We start from the raw sequence: 14,473 nt of genomic DNA, 5'->3' as shown, positions 1-14,473 counted from the left end.
TCTCATTTTTTTAATAATTAAAATTTATCATAGTGTAGCCAATGTCTCTAAAATATCTCTTTCAATTAAACAAGTTAGGCGTAAACCGCAAGTTCAAATACAAACTAAGTAATATCAATAAGTATTCTACAACTTTGATTTATTAGGATCGGTTCCCACTGTCGTGTAATTCATTTACATTCCGGTCTCCGGCTTGAAGAATCGGCAATAAATTCGGTGCGAGTATCTTTCCCGTATGTAGGTGGACTATCTTACTACATCAATACTAGTCATACTATATGTTTCAACGCTGAATCATAAACAATTAATGCTGTAATAGATTACAAAAATATTTCTGTTTAAATAAAAAAGAAACTCAAATTCTTAAACATACTGCTATGATATTTATTGTTTTCTGCGGAAGCTTTTGATAGTTATTTATGGACTAACTAGTAACTATTAAACATTAGATGGATTGTTAACCATTTTGCTATTTTTGTATGAAATACGTATCTGCCCAAGAACTTTACCTGACAGATATACAGGCTCGTACACAAAACTGCGATGCGATGTCGCATCATAAAAATCTGCGAGCTCCCTCGACGCATCGCAAGGATTTGCGACTTGATTCGCATCGCGCATTCCTGCGATGTTTCGTCACACTTGTTGACGCCATTTTTAGTTCGTTCTGAGACAGCGTGTGGGGAAGAAGTATACTTTAATGTAAAAAAATTAAAAGCTCATCGAATGAAGATATGCTCATTCTAAAATAATAAAAAAAAAGTTTCGTCGGTTTCAAAGCTTCATATTTTAGATGAAAATAGTTCCCATCGGCATTCATAATAGTAATAAATGGATGAACCCAAAAGTTTCCCTTTCCTGTATCTCCTAAGCAATAATAAAAGTGCACATTTCTTTTTACGATCCATGCCACGGCCTAGTTTTCAAAATACGTTCAGTACGGTTGACGGTAGTCGAAGGAATGGTCACCCTGGGAGACGCCTTGAAGCACGAAATCGCATCGCTGCAATTCGTGTCGCGTTGCGAATTCGCATCGCAGTTTTGTGTACGAGCCCTTTAACCGCTACACTAAGACAAACACTATAGTGGGTTCAGTCCCTTTCCAATGCGAATTGCTGTGTTGCATTCACTTAGATTAATTTCACTTATAGAACAAACTTCCACTAGGATATTGTTTAAAGGAGTGGTCAGATCGGGAACTGATCTTGGGACTTACTTGGAAACTAATAAATTGCAGCGTTAGTAAATGTGATGCTTAATGAAGCTTAGTGGTTCTGTACCGGACCATACTTCATGCAACTTAGTGCATTAATAAATGTATCTTTACTAAACAAATAGTGGAATAGCTACTAGCAATTATTATAGAAACTAAAAACCCGGTTGCTTGAAAATAATGAACTGAAAAAGGAAGTAATGTAGTTTACGTTCTCATAGTATAGGTTTAAACTGTAGGATGTGCCAAAGAATGAGACATACATACGCTGGTAAAAAATACGGAACCCCAATTAGCTGTTGGGGTTAAAAATTAATATGGTAAAACGTTAAATTTTGAAATAATAATAAAGTAGTGTCGTTTATATTATTATGCTGCGTATAAAATTGCCTTATTATTTTATATGCACGCAAAGTCAATAATTGGGCTCATACGAGTATAGGTATGGATGTAAAGTTTTTTTAAAACCGTTAAATAGTTTATTTCTAACGAAATCATACTAAATTAGTATTTAGTATACCTACTCATTGAACATTTTGGAAATTTCCGGGCTAGTTGATGAAATGTTTATTAATATTTGTAACACAACCAAAAGTTTCTTTAAGACCAGACTTAGTTATAATAATCAAATTCTTCCAAGGCAACGTAACAACACGTTTTTCGTTCATTGCAGTGAAAATAGTTAAAACTAAAAAACCAAAATGGTTCCCTGCTTTTAAAAATGAAAGTAGGACGCAAGCAATTTCATCATTATTCTGAAAACAATTTCAGCAATGCAGAAATAAACTTAAAAATGTCTTTCACAATGTCTCTAATGGCGTCAAACGAATTGTATTCTGTATCGAAAATATAAATGTCAGATTCTCAGAATAATAAAAGATTTTAGCAACAAGCATAAAAAACTGTAGTAAAATGGTAAAGTAATTGTACCTAATTAATAATAATTAAATGGTTATAATTCTATTATTCTTTTGCAATTATTTTAAAAGTTTGTAGCGCACAAGTTACCTAATTTCGTGTAAATTTTCTCATACTAGATTTTATTTTTACCTCTTTTAATTTGAGTTCCCACGGCACCTTGGAACTCCATCATCAGATACAGGATAACATCAAGGACTACAGTTCTACAGCTTAAAAATAATTAACTAAAAATTGAAGTGATGTAACCCATTACTTCTACAATTTAGACTAATCCAACGACACCTCATATGGTTAAATACGTCTAACCTTTTCGGTTGTATATAGGTACTCGCTCGAAAAACGTGACCCTTCACATTCAAATAAAATGGTGCCCCATTTATTTATAAATAAACATGAAAGAAAAAGCTTACAAGCTTTGAGAATTTCAATAAATGTAAAGTTCTCAGAATAAACGATACAAGAAAATGTTTCGGAAAGTCGAAATACGTTTATTGACATCGAGTTGGGCCAATCAGAGGGGCGCTGTTTCCAATTAGAGCCATTTAGCTGCATATTGGATTTTAAGGAAAAAGTGGAGCTTCATTCAGATCATATTGAGCGCCATTACTTTTGAAGTGAAATTAAATTGATACGTTGTTCATTATGTTTTTGCGTTCGTAGCATACTCGTATTGTATAAATTATTTCTAAATTTAAGTTAAAGTCGACGTTGCTGTAATCACTCCGATTTGATATTAATGACAAATTAAGATTATTTTTGGGTCTAGATGTTTGTATTCGGCTTTTTGTGAGTTAGTAGTATCTATGACATGGAATGTTTGTCTGTTTTAATCACTATTACTAAGATTTTTAATTCGTTTGTGAAATTAAGATTTATATTTATACATTTGTTTGCTTTTTATATAACATTTTACCTAGTAATATTAGGATTTATATGAGCCGACGTTATCACTTTAGGTACATCAAGATTTCTGTCCTATTTTAGGCCTTTTTGAAATGCTAATGAAGACGATGAATATTTCAAACGAGGTCAGCTGCATCTTCACTTATAAAATCCTAAGGTACTCAATGAACAAAATAAACAATATTTGGCAAAATCTTAGTTGATTTTAAGCTTTACAATCATAACTTGAGCGTAGGCGTCGACTTGAGACTTGTCGAGAGAGTAAAGCAATAATATAATAATCGTGACTAATAAAGCATTTTAATCATAATATTCCTCCAATTAACATTTAACCTGCGTGGGATAGGAATAAATTATTCCGTTTCAACAACCTAAATTAACGGAATAGCTAAGATAATAATTTCCAAAGTTAAATTTATCAAGCTATTGATGTTGATAAATACGGGTATATCTTTGCAATCATCTGTTAGGCGCAGTTTTCTTTTATGAATGGGTCGTAGTCTTCCATGCTGGTTAAGCGCATGTTGATAGACTCCATATATGTAATATGATAGACGTTTAATGAAGATGTGTGAAAGAAAAATTGATACACGTAAAAATGCCAAAGAAAACTTTAAAAAATTAGTGTCACGTGTCTGAAAATCAAAGCCCGGCCATCAAACGTAGAAATTTAAGGTTCATACCACGTTTTAATATACAGGTGAATTAAACAAATGGGCTCTCCGGAAATCTGAAGCTATAACGAATAGTGAGAAATGCTGAAAGTAGTTACGAGTTCGTATTTTAATAAACACTAAAACTGCATCATTCCATTTTTATAAAATCAATTTCCCTAGCCGGGAATTGAACGTGTTAATTTTCAAAAAAGCGCACTGATGTACCATGTCATCAAATATTGTCGCTTATAAGGGTCAAATTCTGGGTAAAAAATATTTCTACTTAATACCAACAGTGTTAGGCGCTGCTGTGTTCCGTTTTGAAGGGTGTGTACCTATAGCTTGTACCTTCAAAGCCTCGTATCCTATTCACTTGGGCTATGTTAACCACTAAATATCAGTAAGCTCGTTTGAAGCCAAAACAAAAAATGCCTTTTCAGTATTATTACACACGTATAGTGCTAGAGAGAATTGTCATTAGTTTCCACAATAATTAATTTTCGCTAGGACCCGTCTGGGAGCCGTCGAAATTAATTATTTGGGGGAACAAAAGTCGCAAGTACCGATCTATCAACTCTTGACGGAGGCTGGACAACTGACGTTTTCGGGTCGTGTTCCTAATTCATATGTGTAAGTACTTACACGCTATATACATTTCAGATAAGTTATAGCTGTTATATCTAGATAAATATATAGTTTAAAAAAAACTAAAAAACACGCTTTTATGATCAAACCAACTAAAAAGTAGAAAATAATTTTCAATCAAAGAACAGTAAATAGTACAATTGTGGAAAAAGCGTGGAGTGCTCCATTTGTCAGTTTTCGAAAAGCGCCCCACACTTTTTCCACAATTATACGTACGACCTATTGATACGTACTCATTGAAATAAATGTCATTATCATCATTGTCTACCCATTACAGTCCCACTGCTGGGCACGGTTCCTCTCTTAGAGTGAAAAAGGTTTACATCACTGAAAAATTGTATTTCTGGGTTCGAACCTCAAACTGTTCAGTCGAGAGGCCACGTTTCATAATAAATGTATTAATGACAAAATTAATATAAACACTAACATTTCTAGTAAAATAATTTTATTTTATTTAAAATAAACTAGAACATCTTAAACATTTTTATTTAAATCGAAAACTCAAAACTTTCGGTTCCACTATAAGTAGTGAAGCGCCATCTATTTCATTTACGAGTAAGTGTTAGTGGACGACAGAGTTACCTAGATGGCGTTAGTTACAGCGTTGAACCAAGATGCGGTTATGGCGTAAAATTAAATTGTCTACGAAAGTTTTGGTCACTGTCACAGGTTCGATCCCAGTTAAGAAGAAATTAAGTGTAAGATCATTAATAGTTATTATTATTCTTTACTGCGTTATGTCGACATGTTAAAATTAATAATTTAAAAAATGCGTTGTACTTGTAACGTATCACTCGTAAAATAATGTTGAGTAATGTTGACCGTAATAAATTTACTGTATTGGTGATTTAAAAAATGAAGGGATAGACAAGTGCAATTTTTGGAGTTTTTGGAGTTATTTAACTAATTTTACTGACAATTGTTTATGACTTTTTTCTATGACCAGAATAAGCAGAATAAGAGGATTATTATACTCTGTAATAGTTGTTTCAAGTCTTTCATTCATAATGGATACACCTTAGGTACATAAGTTACGAAATTATGATTAAACATAAGTTTTTGTAATCAGGTGACAAGTGTATGTTCATTTGAACCCATAATACAAGTCACGCTATTAATCCTACTTCACGTTTGTGTATTATACAAAAAAAAACTAATCGTTCATACAAATGAATCATCGGAATGAATAATCACTTCGCGCGGTCGAAAGCTTGAGCAAAACAAATAGAGTCGGGATCTTGACCAAGTGGATTCGTCTCACTTAACTAATGAAAGTAACCAATGAAAGTCTAGACAACAGTTCAAATATCAGTACCGTTAATTAATTTATTAACGCACTGTTATTTATGACAACAGTGGCGCTGCGTTCTACTATTTTGATGGTACTTATGACTCGAAAGGAGCAATTTTGTTGTAACTTGTCTCAATAAAGACTAATCCGTAGTGACAGGATTTCTATTCGTATCTCGATTAATCTTTGTAACTTCTGAGAATAAAATTTTGTTTTATTTAAGGAGTCTTTTATACTACACTATACCCATAACTATACACTAGTCCCAAACAGTGGCGTAGCTACCTAGGGGCCAGGCGGGGCAGTGCCCCGGGGCCCTCAAACTCAGGGGGCCCTCGAACCCTTACCAGAAATCTCGATCGAACGGAACTTTTGGAAATTTCTCCCATTTTCAAAATAAATATGAAATGTTGCAACCCCACTTTAAACATGACAACTCAGTTGAAAGTAATTTAAAAGTTATGCCTAGGGAATTCCCCTAAATTCTTTCTAGTACAGAAACTTAGTACTTAGTTTTACCTCAACTAACTCAAGCATGGACTGTTCAACAATCAGGCAAGGAAATAATGAGCAAATATGGAGTGCTAGAATGCGACCTAACGGAAGTATTCCGCCGTGGGGCCCCGGCGTTGTAAAATAGGGCCTCCCCCTCTCTTTCCGTGGGTGCCGTAAGAACCGGCTAAGGGATACGGTGCAGATCACCTATGCACAAATGTGAATAGTTTGCAGACATGTGTTTTTTTGTGTTTATTTGTTAGTATATTGCGGTTTGGTAGACATATACGAGTATATATATAAATCAATAAATGTATTGATCGGCATGTTAATGCGCAATCGTATCAAATCGGGGTGCGCCGACACATGGACCCTTAATTTATTTAAGTAAGTAATGTTATGTGACAAATTAAAGGAAAAGGAAAATTTTGAAGAAAATACGTATTTTTTCATACATTTGCATACTAATCCTTAAGGATTATACATAAATACATATGTCATAACATGGAAGAATTTGTTGGTTAATCAACTAATTCTTCGATGTTATGACATATATGTTTGTAACTTGCGAAAATATAACGGACACATTAGCGTCATAGGATCGTATCCAATCGTGGTCCTATGACGCTTTGATCTGCCTATTTTAAGAACAAATGTCCCTACAGTGAAACATTTTTGATTTATGTGGAAACGTTATACTTTTGCGGAAACTAAAGCCAGGAAAAATTGTAAATAAAATAGTTATTTAGTCAGTTAGGCCCGACCTTTATATGATAAATCCTTGACGATCCTATTTTGTTTTATTAGCCAAACCTACATCCAGTATTAATTGTAATTTATGTTGTTACTGTTTAATATTTTTATTGGTAATTATGCAGTTTGGTTACTTTTGCGAAAAACAATGCAATAATTTTTTTTTAGCATGTGTGGCTTCAATTAGTCACCATTGATGATATTCCGTCGGGGGAGACTAACATTGCATAATTACCTTTATTTCACCCTTTTTAGTGATGACATACAAAAGTCTATATTAATATAATATAAAATTGTATAAACGTGATCATGAATAAAGGTAAGGTCTGGATTGAACCCACCCGCTCGCAGGGCGCTCCCGCGCCCTGCTCGCTTAGTTTTATATTGTCTTATATGTTCCAACCTAACCTAACCAATTCAATAGGAAATGTTAGTCTCCCCCGACGGAATATCATCAATGGTGACTAATTGAAGCCACACATACTAAAAAAAAAAATTATTGCATTGATTTTCGCAAAAGTAACCAAACTGCATAATTACCTTTTTATTACCTGCCCTGCACTGCACAAAGGGCTTAAATAGCTTAGCATTTATAAAGTATTTGTATATTTCATATTTTTGTTTAATAAAACCTAATCAGTTTCCATAGCAGTGGGGCCCCATTTTTTTATTTGCCCCAGGGCCCTTGGTTACCTTTTTTTTTTTTTTTTTTTTTTTTTGTTGACGAGGGGGAAACCTTCAAAAGGTACCCGACGCCATGGGAGTGACGCCGGGTTATGTGGGATTTTTACCACACTAAAACCCCCCCGGTGGCCGTCCTCAGCGTTTGGTGGAGAACTCCGGGATCTCCAACGGAACACAACCGGAGTCCTCCTAACGCGATGCCCTTTTATCGGGCTCTGCCCTGGGGGGAGCAATTTACGCTCCTCTCACATCCCCTGGTGATTACAGCGATATGCGACCACACAAACCGCTGTCCTTCCCGGGGTCGCTTGCTGGACGGTTTGAGCTCCCACTCTTGCCGCCCGCAACCCCGGAAGCCTCTTTTAGTCGCCTCTTACGACAGGCAAGGGTTACCGTAGCCCTATTCTGGTCCCGGTACTACAGGGACAAGGGCCCTTGGTTACCTAGCTACGCCACTGGTCCCAAACACTGTTGTTATTGGGCAGAACAGTGTGTGGTGTATGCCTCCGGAGTCGAACAACAAAAGACATTACCACCTTATAGAAAATTAACCGACCCGGTAATCGTAGTGTTGCCATGTAAAAAAATAAAAAAATTAACATCACAAAAGGGTAAAAATTTAGGGGTGTATGTATTTTTAATACCACATTATAGAAATTAAAATAAAAAAAAAAAAAAAAAAAAAAAAAAAAAATGCTCAAAAATTTTAAAAAATGTTAAGGGTGAACAACCCTTATCACTTAAGGGTATGAAAAATAGATAGTAGCCGATTGTCAGACCTACTGAATATGCGTATAAAATTTGGTGAAAATCGGTAAAGCCGTTTCGGAGGAGTGTGGTAAGTAACATTGTGACACGAGAATTTTATATATAAGATATTTCGTTTCATTACAAAACTAATGAATTTTATGTTACCGTAAAATATTAATAACTTAAATGGTTCCATGGCCTTTGGTCTCATATTCTACTCTCTGAGAGAGTTCAGTAGAGTTCTTCAAATATTGACCCAAGTGATTCATATCACTAACAAACTCAAACTAACTAAAGGGGTATCAATTGCACAAACCGGTAGGTTTTAATTAATTTATTGTTACTCAGGTTATTGAACTTATGTTATATGATAGGGTATCATCGGATTTCATCTCTAGTTCATTCTCAAATCAGTTTTGTAATAGGTTAAATGAATCTGTAACATAAGGGTATAAAATAGGGTTACTTATTATATAGGGGTTATTACTGTTTAAAACAATCTTTTTATAATATCTTATATACAAAATTCTCGTGCCACAGTGTTAGTTACCGTACTCCTCCGAAACGGCTTTACCGATTTTCACCAAATTTTATATGCATATTCAGTAGGTCTGAGAATCGGCTACTATCTATTTTTCATACCCCTTAGTGATAAGGATTGTTCACCCTTAACATTTTTTTATTTATATGGCAATACAACGTTTGCCGAGTCAGCTAGTAGAAGTAGAAAAGGATTATAAAGTCCACATCACGATTCATGCACATATGTAACCTGCTTCAGCCAAGATTAGAATCCTATCTGCGGTAGGCTACAGATGCATTGCTATCCCTGAGGACTAACTTGGAACGCCTCGGATAAGTATGTTTCTCTTATCACACTCTAGAAACCGGGACACATCGGCACTTAAAACTGATGTTATTAGGCAGAGATAAGTGCGGTTATGGTGCCTGAGGATTTGCATGTAGATAAGTGAATAAGCCATAAAACTTTTTACGTAAAAAGCAGTACCTATTCTGCAATGTACAGTCAGCTTCAGAAGTAGATGAGCAGATGAAGATTTCAAAAATAGCACACCCAAGCGTTCATAAGTAGGGAAACACCCGTAGCGTCATAATTAGAATAAAAAAATAAAACCGACTTCTGTGTCACTACAAAGTAAACAATAATTCAAATAAATGTTGGTTTAGTACATAGTTCTGAAATCGGAGCTCAATATATTTCGTTGGATAACGGCGTAAACAGCGTGTCCAGTATGAGCGCCGAAAATTGTGTCTCACAACTGAATACAATAAACGTTTCACAAATATTGAAATTAGCTTACAGCAGACTAAACAAGGTTATATCCAATAATATTCGAATGTTGGTGCCGTTTGAATCAAAGAGTTCGACTAGCTATAATACCTTTCAACAAAACAAACTAAAATCATACCGTGCAATACAATTAACGTTAATGACTTACTTGAATGAATTAATGATCATTACCTTTACGTCGTTTGTCCACCGCCACCGTCACCGAGCCGATAATTAATTAATGACGGCGCCGAAGTAGCGTACATACATTTACTTTTGCCGCTTGTCCACCGCACATCCGTCACCCGAGCACCGTCATGCTGGCTGCCGATATTTCGAGTAGATCGGCGTGACCGTTAGACCGGCACCGAGATTTGGACGGGCCGATGTGCCGGCAATATTAAACACGTTGGAACTTGTCCATACACTGCCGTCATCGCGTGACAGTTGGAACAATATAAACCGGCGATATCGGTCGCGGTGGACAAACTATCACCGTCACGTCATATTTAAATCGGCCCGAAATAATCTCGTTCTCGGTATCGGCTCGGTGACGGTGGCGGTGGACAAACCGACTTACTGTGCAATGTGACCCTAATTCCGGTGACCTCTGACAGAATGTCTTTGAAAAGCGTGAGTCAGAAAGAAACAGATGATATTTTGATTACACATATTAATTTGATAGCAAAAAACGGACCAAGTGTGAGTCTGAATCGCGCTCGGGTTCTGTAAAAACCTGTAGGTATATAAAAAGTTTACCCATCACGACATTCGATTTATTCAATTTAATAACTCTATGCAGTCTATATCTCTGTGCATACTCTACTAATAAGTTATGATGTAACTAAGAATTTACGGTATTCGCAATTTTTCCTTTACCTGTGCTATAATACGTTGCTTTGTACAAAATTTCAAGATTCTGAGTTCACGAGAAGTACCTTGTGGGCTTTGATTCCCTCGTGAGTTTCGAAAATTTACAGAAATTTGTGGCATAAACGGCTATATCTTTTGATTGCGTTTGTTTAGAAGTTAGATTTTTTCACAGCTGCAAGGGACAGTAGACTTGATATAAATTGACAGTATTTTTTTTAAATTTAAACTTAATACCTCCACGCGTTTCTGAGAAAAAGGGTCTTGACAGACGGACGGACCCTAAAATATCAAAGGTGCATCTAAAACGTGAATGCATCTTTAAGTTTGTTTAATGAAAAACCGTCTTTGTAACTGAGGAAAGGGTCATTAGGTTTGGTCGCTTGCTAATTAGCGTTTAGTAGGTTTAGGTAAAGGTTTTTTGTATAACATTAAATAGTCAGTCTTACCACACCCTTCGAACCATAGCAGCGTAGGTAGTAGTTTGGTAGAAATAGGTAATAGTCGGGTCCAAGCAATCATCATCACGACACAGAAGTTTATCTAAATAGTAGTGCGCAGTCGATGATATGCTTAGTTTTCATTATTGATATCTCAGACCACAACGAATTTTAAGTTAATTTTAATCATTGCAAAATTGCAAGGTTATTTGCGTTGCCAGGCACAAAAACGCCGCATAAATATGGTTTACTTAATTATTATTTATTGCGTCGAGTAAACCCTGTAACATGACAAAGGTTCTTAGTAAGTTAATGGCCGATAATAAAAAGGACCGACTGATTATAAGCTCAGAAACATGCATGATTTTAGCTACTAGTGGTCACCCATCCAAGCATTGACTGCACCCGACGGTGTTAACATTCCACATGATTTACAATTTATATTTGTAGCGGCGCTATGCATATTTCGGTTTTAAGCATAATTCGTTATTATTAAATAATATATTTATTTACTAATTTTTTTTTCGTTCTATAAAATAAAAATAGATCTAAAATATAGAAGCCTTCATTATAATCTTATACTTAACTATGGATATAAAATATCAATTCTCATATAAATACTACGTTACAAATAAAATGTGTTTTATAATACTTACATTATTTACGTTAAATTATTACGTTGTTAAGCTTAATTTACTCACCGCTTTGCGCGACCGAAACTTCAAAACAAATCTGTGCACAAAATTTTTGACATCCGAACAACAAGTTCCCAGCGCCAAAATTCCACAACAATTCCGAAGCGGATTCCAGTTGGTTAGACAATTAGGTTGCAGGTGTTATTTTACGTAATTTATCAATGCAATTAATGAATGCTGCTTTGCATAAATCCATGCAACTCTTTGTTTGTGTGTACTAATGGCTTGCATTAACATTTGAACATGCGTCATTAGTAAAGGCATTGTTTAGTTCACAAGGAAATGTATTAGGCTAAATTTATAGGTCTGTGCCGACTAAATCTCGGTAACTACATCTGGTTTTGATATCTTAAATGTCTTTGTATCAATTTGTCTGGCATTTTGTTGCTACATTGAGTTAGATACCCGAAATATCTTACATTTAAAGTTTTGAAGATGTGATTTTTTTCTAAATTTTAAAATTGTTAACATTTTAAATGCATACCTACTTTTGTGGTTATAATGTGCAGATCTTAATAATATTTGGCGATAACTTTCGTAGTAGAGTGACGTAGTAGTTATATCGGTCTTGTAGAAGTGTACCGGGTTCGATTCCTAGCCAGGCATGAAACTAATCCATTGAGATGGATCTGAATGTTTAATACAACTAGCTACAATTATTTTTGAAAGTAACTAAGTCAACAGAAGTAGCGTCACGGTAATTTACTAGGTGTGGAATCTATTGTATAGGTGTACAATTACAATGCTTGAGTTTGAAATAGAATTAGGTCCGAAACTGTGTACTAGTCGGATCAAATGCTAATCTCAATTAAGACTGGAATAAATGCGGTCTTAAGTACCTGGTCAAGTATACACGGCCTTTTAAATTTTACAGAGGACTTTACAATACCGATTAGATTAAACAATCGCAAATGGGGTGTTCGGATTATCGGAACTTCCCTTTTAAAAGCTTTTACGGAATGTATGTTCCGATAATATTTTATCGATAAACATTGTTGGTATACCTTTTAGCATAGCCGCAACTACGTCATATTATCTGTTTCTCCTCTGTTTTTTTTTTTAAATACGTTCTTATTTATTTTTAGTGACTGGTTTGGCTACAACACTTTTTTAAGTCCAACTGTTGGGTATTATACTTAACTTTACCTACAACTAGAGGAAGTGTAGAGCATGTAAGTCCAAAGTTTGATAAAAATAAATGTTTGAAATGAAGTCAAACATTTTTGTTCCACGATGTTTCTTTTTGAACAGGAATAACGTACAATCGCTTCGAAAGATATTTTGTTAATTGAGAAGAATCGCAAAAGGTAAAGCACCAATATATTTTATCTATAAAATGTCTATAATTTACATTTGATAACTAGAATCTTGAAACAATTTGAACTAGAACAATATCTCGTTACTATCCCACTGTTGGACACGGGTGTTCTCTCAGAATGAGAAGGATTACGCCGTGGTCCATCAAGTACGGATTGGTAGACTTCACATATCTATGAGATTTTTTAAATCTCTCAGATATGCAGGTTTCCCTACGATGTATTTCTTCACCAAAAATCAGAGGTGCGTGCCGGGGATTCGAACCTCGAACCCCTCAATTGAGAGGTCGGGTTTCAACCACTAGGCTATCAATCACTGGAACAATATCTGTCAAGCAATAAATAGATAATGCAGTAAGTGATTCTCGTTTAATACGATAAGTACGCGCATAATCACATGTGATGGAGTAACTCATCAAATTTGCAGACGTTCTGCAATTTGTCTTGATTATACTCTGCCTAATAATCGCTGATATTAGCTCCCGAACGTGCCTTCGAGCTACAATTATTGTGCAGAGGATATGCTTGTCAAGTATATCTGTAATAGTACACACAACGAGCTATCTCACGCGGAACGCATCTTTTTATTACCAAGTTGCAGAAGGTAATTTTTTAAGAGCTTATGCATGTGTCTCTTTCTTTGGCATGCCCCAGACGTTTGACGTCTTGATGTATTTTAGCATGTAAGGTATCGTTACATTTGTCTTAATTATGGAAATGATATAGGCAACATACCTACCTTTTTTATTCTTTCTAAGCAGTCAAATTTTTGTTTTTATAATTACTAGTCTAAATAAAACTTCGTTGCTTCCTAGGCTGGACTTTTTCGTCCTGAATTACATAAGGACATAGCTCAATAGGTTAAAATTGATTATTCGAAGAGCTTTCATAAATAATTTAATTACAATTTATTATACAGATAGATAAAATTAATTAAATTATTAAAATACTTAAAAAATAGAAACGAATAATGAAAGTAGAAAAGGATGAAATGAAAGAAAAATATTCAAGGTAGCGACCAACACAAACAATTAAATGTAGACACGTTTAAAAGCCAGAGCTTTAAGTACAGCAAATTCATAAGATCGCTGTGCTACGCGAGTTGTTGTAATAATTAACTTGTAAACAATACAACATATGCAAAGTAAAGAATTTATGTAAACGTGTACCTATCGCCACGGTCATGAATTATTAAAGGCGTGTAAATTCCCGTTTCCTGGCCCACAAAAAGGGAAATGTCGCCTCATTCGTTCCCCAGGGATTAACAGCGTTACACCGCTCGAAGACATTTACGCAAACTACAGCGAATCCATAAAAAACGCAGTAAAAGTATATTTTGTCGCAAAGCCCCACTTCTAAATTAAATTCACGAAACTTCTGCTAAATACGAGTGCAAATTGTACGTTCCGTCTACTTGCATATTTGTGCAATGCTTCTCAATTAGAAGCATGAGCTCTGCATATGTTGCTGTTTAATGTACAATATTAGAGGGGATTTTATTAACTGTATCTATTCTATGTCTATTTTCTATCGGCTTTACTTGTTGTACT

General features: G+C 35.1%; 1 protein-coding gene across 7 annotated transcripts in view; it reads right to left on the bottom strand.

The window, feature by feature from the left end:
* LOC140756002 (uncharacterized) overlaps positions 1–14,473 on the bottom strand; it is a 283,632-nt gene that overhangs the window by 116,803 nt on the left and 152,356 nt on the right. The gene's annotated exons all lie outside the window — the stretch shown is intronic.

Source organism: Epargyreus clarus, unplaced genomic scaffold (assembly GCF_041222505.1).
Source record: "Epargyreus clarus isolate Ecla_fem2 unplaced genomic scaffold, WU_Ecla_fem_2.2 ptg000034l, whole genome shotgun sequence".
In the NCBI taxonomy this organism is placed as follows: Eukaryota; Metazoa; Arthropoda; class Insecta; order Lepidoptera; family Hesperiidae; genus Epargyreus; species Epargyreus clarus.
This window is presented reverse-complemented; position numbering and strand designations above follow the sequence as displayed.